Raw genomic sequence first — 10,761 nt, 5'->3', positions numbered from 1 at the left:
GAAGAAAAAACAAGACTCATGACAATACTGAAATAGGAAAAGCAACTCACAAAACACAGAAATTATAAAGTGAAAAAATGATAGATCTGACTGCAGATAAATATAAAATTGCGCAACAAATGACAGCATAAATAAAAATCAAGTGTTTTAATAAAAGACTAATAAGTACTATTTGGATAAAATACACTAACAAATTAAAGGATTAATATACATAAAGGATAAAGAATTACAAAAAAATCAATAGGAGAATAAAAATTTGAAAAATAGGTATAAACAGGCAATTCAAAGATAAGAAGTACAAATTTTCAAAACATTCAGCCTCACTAGTAAGCAATTTAAAAAACAATGAGATCTTTTCTTTTTACTCTGGTTGGCAAAAATGAAAACAATCAAACACTTGTTAATGCGTATCCAATGTCACTGATGGAGAAGAAAATGGCAACCCACTCCAGTATTCTTGCCTAGAGAATCCCGTGGACTAGAGGAGCCTGGTGGGCTGCTGTCCATAGTGTTGCACAGAGTCGGACACAACTGAAGCAACTTAGCATGCATGCAATGCCACTGATGAAAGTATGGAGAAGTGGACTCTCTTAAATCCTACTGGTGACAGTGATTATAAATTGCTGCAAGCTTTTCAGAAGGCAAATTGTTACTGACTATTAAAGCTCTACATTGAAATCTATAAAATGTCAATTATATATTTAAGTTTATATTAGAATTTTACATGTACATACCCCAACATCCAGTAATTGTACAGTGTGCCTGACATACCCTATTTCCTTCGATCACACCAATCCAAACCTCTCCTTTATTATAATTTATATGTTATTTCTCATACAGCTCTCTTCCTCTTCTAAAATAACCAAATCTCTCACCATCTTTTACAACCTCCCTAATTCTTCTACTGTGTCCTCTGGAACTCCATTTGTCTCAGTCTTAAGCTCAGTCTTTTCCTTAAGTGTTCCATTCACCCTCCTATTTTCACTAAAACCTCACACTCCCCTGAGCACACTGCTTTCCCTACAGCCCTCTCAAGTGGAGGTTGTACCTGTTTTACACAAGTCACACCACTAGACTTGGAGATAAAGTGCCCTCTGTGTTGCCCCCACTCTCACAGCCATTTCTAATCCATTCCTCCTTAAAAATCACCAGCTCCACACCTTGCTGCTGTCATCTAGCCCCAAGACTGATGACTTTGCCATCAGTCTTAATCTTGCTCTCCAAATCTACTGCTGTTGTTTTGGTGACTTTGATATTCACATGGATGATCACTGAACCCCCTCTAGTCAATCAGTTCCTTGATCTCCATCACATTCAATGGTGCTTTTCTCCAGGTGCCTCAACTGCCCACTTCACTGCCATAACCTAAATCTGTAATCACTATCACTGAATCACCTCTCAATGTAACATGGCAATTTAAAGACAATAGAACAATGCCTTCAAAATTCTGAAGGAACATTATTTCCAAACTAAAATTCTATATTCAGCCAAAAATCAAGTGACAGGGTAAAGACATTTCAAACAGGTAAGATCTCAAATAATGCTTGAGATTCTCATCTTCCCATGCCCAACACACACACACACACACGTATGCGCACACAGAAATGTTATGATTTGACCTATTCTTTTTTTGAAGTATAGTTGCTTTATAAGAGCGTTTATAATAGCGATTTATAATAGTGTTAGTCTCAGGTGTACAGCAAAGCAACTCCATTATACATATATATGCAAAATATATTCATTTTTATTCTTTCCATTATAGTTTATTACAAGATATTGAATATAGTTCCCTGTGCTATACAGTCAGTCCTTGTTGATTATCTATTTTACATATGGTAGTGTGCTTCTATTAATTTCATACTCCCAATTTATCCCTCCCCCCATTTCCCTTTGGGAACCATAAGTTTGTTTTCAAAGTCTGTTTTATAAATAAGTTCATTTGTACTATTTCTTAGATTCCACATATAAGTGATATCATATAATATTTGTCTCTGTCTGACTTACTTCACTTCATAAGATAATCTCTAAGGTCCATCCATGTTGCTGCAAATGGCACTATTTCATTCTTTTTATGACTAATACTTCATTGTATATATATAGATATACTACATCTTTATCCATTCATCTGTTGATAGACACATCCATTGTTTCCATGTTTTGGCTATTGTAAATAGTGCTGCTATGAACATTGGGGTGCATCTTTTTGAGTTAATTTTCTCTAGATATATGCTGAGGAATAGTATTGCTGGATCATCATATGATAGCCCTACTTTTAGTTTTTTAAGGTATTTCCATACTATTCTCTGACTCTTTGAGACCTCATGTGCTATAGAGTCCATGGAATTCTCCAGGCCAGAATACTGGAGTGGGTAGCCTTTCCCTTCTCCAGAGGACCTTCCCAACCCAGGGATCAAACCCAGGTCTCCCACACTGCAGGTGGATTCTTTACCAGCTGAGCCACAAAGGAAGCCCAAAAATACTGGAGTGGGTAGCCTATCCCTTCTTCAGCGGATCTTCCTGACCCAGAAATCGAACCAGGGTCTTCTGCATTGCAGGTGGATTCTTTACCAACTGCGCTATCAGGGAAGCCCTGATACCTGCCAGAGACGCTCAGAGGGCTCAAACAAACCTTGTGTGCACCAGGACCCAGAGACCCCACAGAGACTGAGACAGAACTGTGTTGAGCATCTCCTGTGGAGGTACAGGTCAGCAGTGGACTGCTGCAGGAACAGGGGCTCTGGGTGCAGTAGGCCTGGGTATGGCATGAGCCCTCTTGGAGGGGGTCACCATTAATCCCACCATAGAACCACCAGAACTTTCATACGACTGGGGAAACAGAGTCTTGGAGGCCACAAACAGAACCTTGTGTGCACCAGGACCCAGGTGAAAGGAGCAGTGACCCCACAAAGAGACTGACCCAGACTTGCCCATGAGTGTCAAGGAGTTTCTGGTGGCAGCGTGGGTCGGTGGTGGCCTACTTCAGGGTTGGGGGCACTGAGTGCAGCAGAGCATGCATGGGACCTTTTGAAGGGGGTCACCATTATCGCCATTACCTCCACCATAGTTTGGCCTCAGGTCAAATACAGGGAGGGAACACAACCCGACCCATCAACAGAAAATTGGATTAAAGATTTACTGAGTGTGGCCCCACCATCAGAACAAGACCCAGTTTCCCCCTCAGTCAGTGTCTCCCATCAGGAAGCTTCCATAAGCCTCTTATCCTTCTCCAATAGAGGGCAGACAGAATGAAAACTATCAGAGAAACTAACCAACCTGATCACATGGACCACAGCCTTGTCTAACTCAATGAAACTATGAGCCATGCTGTATAGGGCCACCCAAGACAGATGGGTCATGGTGGAGAGTTCTGACAAAACATGGTCCACTGGAAAAGGGAATGGCAAACCACTTCAGTATTCTTGCCTTGAGAACCCCATGAACAGTATGAAAAGACAAAAAGATAGGACACTGAAAGATGACTCCCCAGGTTGGTAGGTGCCCAAAATGCTACTGGAGATCAGTGGAGAAATAACTCCAGAAAGAATGAAGAGACAGAGCCAAAGCAAACACAACACCCACTTGTGGATGTGACTGGTCATAGAAGCAAGGTCTGATACTGTAAAGAGCAATATTGCATAGGAACCTGGAACATTAGGTCCATGAATTAAGGCAAATTGGAAGTGGTCAAACAGGAGATGGCAAGAGTGAATATTGACATTTTAGGAATCAGCAAACTAAAATGGACTGGAATGGGTGGATTTAACTCAGATGGCCATCATATCTACTACTGTGGGCAGGAATCCCTTAGTAGAAATGGAGTAGCCATCATGGTCAACAAAAGAGTCCAAAATGAAGTACTTGGATTCAATCTCAAAAACAACAGAATGATCCACGTTCATTTCCAAGGCAAACCATTCAATATCACAGTAATCCAAGTCTATGTCCCAACCAGTAATGCTAAAGAAGCTGAAGTTGAACAGGTCTAGGAAGACCTACAAGAGCTTCTAGAACCAACATGCAAAAAAAGATGTCCTTTTCATTATAGGGGACTGGAATGCAAAAGTAGGAAGTCAAGGAACACCTGGAGTAACAGGCAAATTTAGCCTTGGAGTATGGAATGAAGCAGGGCAAAGGCTAATAGAGTTTTGCCAAGGGAACACACTGGTCATAGCAAATACCCTCTTCTAACAACACAAGAGAAGACTCTACACATGGACATCACCAGATGGTCAACACCGAAATCAAATTGATTATATTATTTGCAGCCAAAGAGGGAGAAGCTCTATACAGTCATCAAAAACAAGACCAGGAGCTGCTTGTGGCTCAGATCATGAACTCCTTATTGCCAAATTCAGACTTAAACTGACATAAGTAAGGAAAACCACTAGACCATTCAGGTATGACCTAAATCAAATCTATTATGATTATACAGTGAAAGTGACAAATAGATTCAAGGGATTAGATCTGATAGACAGAGCACCTGAAGAACTATGGACAGAGGTTTGTGACATTGTACTGGAGGCAGTGATCAGAATCATCCCCAAGGAAAAGAAATGCAAAAGGGCAAAATGGTCTTCTGAGGAGGCCTTACAAATAGCTGTGAAAAGAAGCAAAGCAAAAGGTGCAAAGGAGAAGAAAGATAGACCCATCTGAATGCAGAGTTCCAAAGAACAGCAAGGAGAGATAAGAAAGCCCTCCTCAGTGACCAGTGCAAAGAAATAGAGGGAAACAACAGAATGGGAAAGAAAAGAATTTTCTCTTTTGAGAAAATTTCTCTCTTGAAGAATTTTCTCTTCAACAAAATTAGAGATACCAAGGGAACATTTTAGCAAAGATGGGCACAATAAAGGACAGAAACAGTAAGGACCTAACAGAAGCAGAAGAGATTAAGAAGAGGTGGCAAGAATACACAGAACTATACAAAAAAGATCTTCATGACCTAGATAATCACGATGGTGTGATCACTCACCTAGAGCCAGACATTCTGGAATGCGAAGTCAAGTGGGCCTTAGGAAGCATCACTAAGAACAAAGTTAGTGGAATTCCAGTTGAGCTATTTCAAATATTAAAACATGATGCTGTGAAAGTGCTATACTCGATATGCCAGCAAATTTGGAAAACTCAGCAGTGTCCACAGGACTGGAAAAGGTCAGTTTTCATTCCAATCCCAAAGAAAGGCAATGCCAAAGAATGTTCAAACTACTGCACAACTGCACTCATCTCACACACTAGGAAAGTAATGCTCACAATTCTCCAAGCCAGGCTTCAACAGTATCTGAACCGTGAACTTCCAGATGTTCAAGCTTGATTTAGAAAAGGCAGAGAAACCAGAGATCAAATTGCCAACATCCGCTGGATCATCAAAAAAGCAAGAGTTCCAGAAAAACATCTGCTTTATTGATTATTTCAAAGCCTTTGACTGTGTGGATCACAATAAACTGTGGAAAATTCTTCAAAGGATGGGAATACCAGACCACCTGACCTGCCTCCTGAGAAATCTGTATGCAGGTCAAGAAGCAACAGTTAGAACTGGATATGGAAAAGCAGACTGGTTCCAAATCAGGAAAGGAGTACATCAAGGCTGTATATTGTCACCGTGCTTATTTAACTTATATGCAGAGTACATCATGCAAAATGCTGGGCTGGATGAAGCACAAGCTGAAATCAAGATTGCCGGGGAGAAATACAAATAACCTGAGATATGCAGATGACACCACTCTTACAGCAGAAAGTGAAGAGGAACTAAAGAGCCTTCTGATGAAAGTGAAAGAGGAGAGTGAAAAAGCTGGCTTAAAACTCAACATTCAGAAAACTAAGATCATGGCATCTGGTCCCATCACTTCATGGGAAATAGATAGGGAAACAATGGAAACAGTGACAGGTTTTATTTTGGGGGGCTCCAAAATCACTGCAGATGGTGACTGCAGCCATGAAATTAAAAGATACTTACTCCTTGGAAGAAAAGTTATGACCAACCTAGACAGCATATTAAAAAGCAGAGACATTACTTTGCCAACAAAGGTCCATCTAGTTAAAGCTATGGTTTTTCCAGTAGTCATGTATGGATGTGAGAGTTGGACCATAAAGAACGTTGAGTGCCAAAGAATTCATACTTTTTTACTGTGGTGTTAGAGAAGACTCTTGAGAGTCCCTTGGACAGCAAGGAGATCCAACCAGTCCATCCTAAAGGAAATAAGTCCTGAATATTCATTGGAAGGACTGATGCTGAAGCTGAAACTCCAATACTTTGGCCACCTGATATGAAGAACTGACCCATCTGAAAAGACCCTGATGCTGGGAAAGATTGAAGGTGGGAGGAGAAGGCAACGACAGAGGATGATATGGTTGGATGGCATCACCAACTCAATGGACATGAGTTTGAGTAAGCTCCAGAGTTGGTGATGGACAGGGAAGCCTGGCATGGTGCAGTCCATGGGGTTGCAAAGTGTCAGACACAATTGAGCGACTGAACTGAACTGATACTGTTCTCCACAGTGGCTGTACCTATTTATGTTCCCACCAACAGTGTACATTCCCACCCTTTTCTCCACACCCTCTTCAGCATTTATTATTTGTAGACTTTTTAATGATGGCCATTCTGACCAGTGTGAGGTGATAACTCATTGTAGCTTTGATTTCTGGTATTGTAGTTCTGTTTTCTGTTATTGAGTTGTATGAGCTGTTTGTATATTTTGGAAATTAACCCCTTGTTGGTTGCATTGTTTGCAAGTGTTTTCTCCCAGTCCATGGGTTGTCATTTCCTTTTGTTGGTTTTGATGGTTTCTTTTACTGTGTTAAAGCTTATAAGTTTGACTAGGTCCCATTGTTTATTTTTGCTTTTATTTCTATTGACTTGGGATACTAAGAAAATATTGCTATGACTTATGCCAGAGAATGTTTTGCCTATTCTTCTAGGAGTTTTATGGTGTCATGTCTTATATTGAATTCTTTAAGCCATTTTGAGTTCATTTTTGTTTATGGTGTGAGGGAGTGTTCTAACTTCATTAGTTTACATGTGGCTGTCCAAATTCCCCAACACCATTTGCTGAAGAGACTGTGTTTTCCCCATTGTATATTCTTGCCTTATTTGTTAAAGATTAATTGACAGTAGGTGTGTGGGTTTATTTCTGGGCTCTCTATTCTGTTTCATTGATCTATGTCTGTTTTTGTGCCAATAATACACTCTTTTGAATACTGTAGCTTTGTAGTATTATCTAAATGGTTTGACCCTGAGAACTGAAGATTAGCCATGGTGAGTTTTAAAAATATAGGCCAGCCCATTCCCTCTGGTCATCTTTCTGCAGAATGTTCAAAACCGGATCCATACTATTCTATCATTGCCAAATACCCTTTCTGTTGTGAGTCCTGTGTTTCTTAGGACAAGTGGTTTGCTGGCTCTCCAAAATATTTGTTAATCAAAAGAAAAAGCCTTGAGTTTAAAGTCTGTCAATTTTCATGATATAAATATTTTCCTTAGGGCCAATTTCAAGCTGCCAACATAAGACCAATTTCCTGAAAATGTAATCATCAGCCAGTACAAGCTAGTTTCAGCACACTATTGTGTAACACAACAAAACTCACATAAGATTTTGCCCAAGAATTCCCTTAGAAAGGATTCCTATAAACTCTCAGGAAAGCTGAAGACAGGCTATGCCCCAGAGACTTCCTATGAAAGACTTCATTTAATAATGACAACATTGCCCATTCTTAATACAGTAAGATTAGTGCTTACTACTCAATTTTCCAAAATTAAACAAAATTCATTACACATATGTGTTTAATATACAAAGGAAAAAAACAAATGTTTAAAACAAAAAGCAAGATAGTGATTATCTCCGGTGGTGAGGGAAGGGGACACAAGTGAGGAGGATCCACACGGGGGCCTTCTAAGGTATTGATGATGTTCTATTCTTAAGTCAGATGACATGTATCTCAGTTCAGTTCAGTTCAGTCAGTCAGTCGTGTCCGACTCTTTGCGACCCCATGAATCGCAGCACTCCAGGCCTCCCAGTCCATCACCAACTCCCGGGGTTCACTCAGACTCACGTCCATCGAGTCAGTGATGCCATCCAGCCATCTCATCCTCTGTCGTCCCCTTCTCCTCCTGCCCCCAATCCCTCTCAGCATCAGGGTCTTTTCCAATGAGTCAACTCTTTGCATGAGGTGGCCAAAGTACTGGAGTTTCAGCTTTAGCATCAGTCCTTTCAAGGAACACCCAGGACTGATCTCCTTTAGAATGGACTGGTCTTCTCCAACACCACAGTTCAAAAGCATCAATTCTTCGGCACTCAGCTTTCTTCACAGTCCAACTCTCACATCCATACATGACCACTGGAAAAACCATAGCCTTGACTAGATGGACCTTTGTTGGCAAAGGAATGTCTGTGCTTTTTAATAGGTTATCTAGGTTGGTCATAACTTTCCTTCCAAGGAGTAAGCATCTTTTAGTTTCATGGCTGCAATCACCATCTGCAGTGATTTTGGAGCCCCCAAAATAAAGTCTGACACTGTTTCCACTGTTTCCCCATCTATTTCCCGTGAAGTGATGGGACCAGACCCCATGATCTTCATTTTCTGAATGTTGAGCTTTAGGCCAACTTTTTCACTCTCCTTTTTCACTTTCATCAACAGGCTTTTTAGTTCCTCTTCACTTTCTGCCATAAGGGTGGTGTCATCTGCATATCTGAGGTTATTGATATTTTTCCCAGCAATCTTGATTCTAGCTTGTGCTTCTTCCAGCCCAGCGTTTCTCATGATGTACTCTGCATATAAGTTAAATAAGCAGGGTGACAATATACAGCCTTGATGTACTCCTTTTCCTATTTGGAACCAGTCTGTTGTTCCACGTCCAGTTCTAACTGTTGCTTCCTGACCTGCATATAGGTTTCTCAAGAGGTTTATTTTATTGTTATGCCTATGCATTTTAAAAATGTAACATATATAATTATCATCATATATATAATATGTAGTTAATAGTTTGAAATACTTAATAATAAAATAGAAAAAAAGAAAGAAAACACAAAAGAAAAATTATGTAGTAAAATAAAATACAGTAGAATATTTTTACATAATCTTCAATTGGGAGGGCCTTCCTTAGCAAGACTCCAAACCCCAAATTCAAAAGATTTATAGGTTTGATCACAAAACAATTTTAAATTTCTGTGCAACAAAAGAAACATAAAGTTAAAAGACAAGTAACAGAGTAGGAAGGATGTTTTCCTATTACGTAAGAAAAGGATTAATACTTAATATATATGAAGGGTCCCTACAAATCAGTGAGAAAAACACAAATAACACATCAGCAAACAGTAAAGAATTGTCTGTTGTCAATAGACAACTCATAGAAAAAACTGCAAATATTCAACAGATGAAAAATATTTCATATTGCTAGTATTGGAGAAACAACAAATTAAACAATAATGAAAGGCCAATTGTCACCCACTTTTTTGGCAAAGATAAAAAAGATTTATGATAGATATCCAGTGTTGGTGAGGGTGTAAGGAAGAGAGCCTCTCAAATACTATTGGTGAGAATGTACATTCTTCTTAGAGGACAATCTGGTTATACATCTAACAAAATATTAAATGCATTTTTCAACCCTGCAATCCCTCTTCTAGAGACCTAGTCTTCAGACACACTCGCATAGGTATACAAAGTAAAAATGTAAAAATAAAAATAAATTTCCATCCATAGAAAACAGACTAAATATATCACAAGATACTCATAATGAATCATATAATGGAATATATGCATGTGTTGAAAAAAGAAGATTCACTGACATGGAAAAATGCCTCTGGTTTATAGTTAGATTTTCAAAAAAGTGATATGCAGATCAATGATTTAATTTATCAAAAACTCTATATAGTGTATTTACATATATATAAATAAATAACATATTAAAATATCATATATATGCCTTTGTCTATATGTTTTTGTCTACTTATATATTCTTTTTTTATATGCTTTTTAACAATTTACATATGGTATATAAAAGTATATCAAAAAGCATATACATATGTGTGTATATATATAAGCAGAGAAAGTATTTTGAAAGAAACCACTAAACTGTTCATTATGGTCACCTCTTGTTGGGTAATATAACTGGGTGGCAGCTGGAAAAAGATTAGCAATTATAACATTTAACTTCTGTATTGTTTGAATCTTTATCAGCATGTACCTGAAGATTTCTTGCACAACTATAATATAAAAATGCTAATGCTTGCATAGTTGGTGGGGAATTGTTTACAAAAAATATATTTGATAATGTTTAATTTAGTATAGCTTTGATTGGGACTTCCCTTAAAATAAACCAGATTACTTTTGTCAAATCAGCTTATGGGTAATATGGGCTCACAAGCACAATCACAAAATAGTATATCTCTGACTTCACTCCCATCTGCTCTGCAGAAGTTAAAAATAACTCTTCTTAAATTTTTCCCAAATATTTCTGGCATTAAGTCCCCAGAGGCTATCTCACATATGCTCTGTAAATGAATCCGCTTGCTGCCATGTGGTGCCTGCCATTTTCCTCCAGTAATGATGTCTCCGTTCCTTTCACCACCAAGAGTGGCTAATATTTCAACAATGCCTGTGAAAGGCACGTAAGCTGATGCCTGAGCTGAAGGTGCCAATGCTGTTTGTCAGAGACACTGAAGGTACCACTGCCAACAGAGCTACTGCCTTCAACAATGCCTCTGCTAATGTTGCTGCCACCATCACCATCACCTGGATAGCTCTCTTTCCCTCACCCCCACATCCTAT

The sequence above is a fragment of the Bos grunniens genome, chromosome X (assembly GCF_055505025.1).
Source record: "Bos grunniens cultivar Pamir isolate PY7600 chromosome X, Bosgru_T2T1.0, whole genome shotgun sequence".
Lineage (NCBI taxonomy): Eukaryota > Metazoa > Chordata > Mammalia > Artiodactyla > Bovidae > Bos > Bos grunniens.
This window is presented reverse-complemented; position numbering follows the sequence as displayed.